This window comes from Quercus suber, unplaced genomic scaffold (genome assembly GCF_002906115.3).
Source record: "Quercus suber isolate HL8 unplaced genomic scaffold, Cork oak 2.0 scaffold_2105, whole genome shotgun sequence".
In the NCBI taxonomy this organism is placed as follows: Eukaryota; Viridiplantae; Streptophyta; class Magnoliopsida; order Fagales; family Fagaceae; genus Quercus; species Quercus suber.
Genome location: NW_027071448.1, coordinates 1 through 1592, shown reverse-complemented (window position 1 = coordinate 1592; position 1592 = coordinate 1). Strand labels below are relative to the sequence as shown.

Below are 1592 nucleotides of genomic sequence, written 5' to 3'. Positions count from 1 at the left end.
TTTTTTTGGGTGAAGCGATCTTATGTTGTGTATCCCGCAGAGGCTGAAAGGCCTCCATCACCGGAAGAATTAAGGGAGATGGCTCGTGAGCTGGCTCGTAAGAATAACATCCGTTGATGTTCTTTAGGGGTGTAAGTGATCCTTGTAGGTTTTTGGTGGTATTTAGTACTGCTTTTGAAATATCAAGTTGTATGTAATATGCAGAAATGAACATCGTGGGATTCATACTCAAAATAATCTTTTTTCTATGAATAATGTTTCTTTAAACCCCATTTATCCTTATTTATTTTTTAAAAGCTTGGACATGGTATCTTCATAATAGGTAAGGCTAACTGACATAGTGGAATACTTCTTTAATGATTTATGTACAATTCAAGCTGGCTGAACTTACATCATTGCCTTATTTTTTGCATAATGTGACATATTTACCTCCATTGTGCCCTGTGCATTTGTAAGATAATGTACATTTTGAATCTGTTTGCCTTAAAGATCTTAATTTAATGCTGAAGCTAGATAAATGAAACTGGACCATTTTTTGTAACAAAGCTTGTAGCCAGGTGACCTGGGGAGCTAACTGTGAAACTATAGAAACACAGATTTCAAGTGACCAATGGATAGAAGATGTGATGTCTCTTGTTGGGTTCCATTTGCAATTGGAAAACATTTAGATGTGACTTGTCATATGCATGCTCTCTTTTGAGAGTGGGGTGTTTGGTACATGTGGTTTGTTGTTTGAAAATATGTGTAAAAATACGTGTAAGTGAAAAAATGTATGAAAATACGTGTAATATTGTTTAAAAACTAAAAATGTGTGTTTTAGTGGGTGTACTTGTACCTTGTTTTCTTTTTTAGCATCAGAGTTATCCAAAATGGTTGTTCTTCTCTGTGTGGCCATTTGAAAGCTCAACTAACAGCTGTCACTTTTATCAAACTTTGAATCAATCAAATGGTTGTTGAATTTCATTTTCAAACAGGATTGACACACTCCCCGACCCGTGCAGAGCAAACATAGGAAAGTGTTGGGTGGAGGAAGGGATATCCCTGCCGGTAAAGTTTGTGCGTGGTATGTTGTAAGGGATTTGGCATGATTATAGTATGTAGTGTTTTTTTTGGGTTAAAATTTGTATTTTTATTTGAGTTCAACAAGTTGTTAGACTTGTTTTCAATACAAAATTATGCACAAAGTTTAACTACAAAGCTGGTTGTAACTTAAAATTACAACTTTACTCAATAAAATAAACATTACTATATATTTTGAAAATCTAATTGTTGAATTGCATGTTCTTTACGCTCTTAATACACATGTCAAATTTTGTATCAATCATATATTATCTATTATATGATTTATAAGTTTATATTTTATGCATAATTTTAAACAACAAAAACTTGTAATTTAAACAATTTATTGATGATATAGCAATTAATCTTTAATTTTTTGAAATTTTGCAAGTATGGAGGATATAAGAAAAATATGTAATTCAATAGTGAATTTGTCAAAATTCACCTCCAATAAAAAAAAATTGAGTAAGATTATAGCCTAAAATTATAACTAATTTTACAGTTAAATTTTGTTCCAAAATTATTAGGCCGCT

At 31.7% G+C, this 1592-nt stretch overlaps 1 long non-coding RNA gene across 1 annotated transcript; it reads left to right on the top strand.

The window, feature by feature from the left end:
- The first annotated feature begins 11 nt into the window (after window positions 1-11).
- LOC136066130 (uncharacterized) lies at window positions 12-1266 on the top strand. Its single transcript, XR_010627614.1, has 2 exons — window positions 12-131; window positions 1002-1266. It is a non-coding gene; the product is annotated as an uncharacterized LOC136066130 (long non-coding RNA).
- Window positions 1267-1592: the final 326 nt, after the last annotated feature.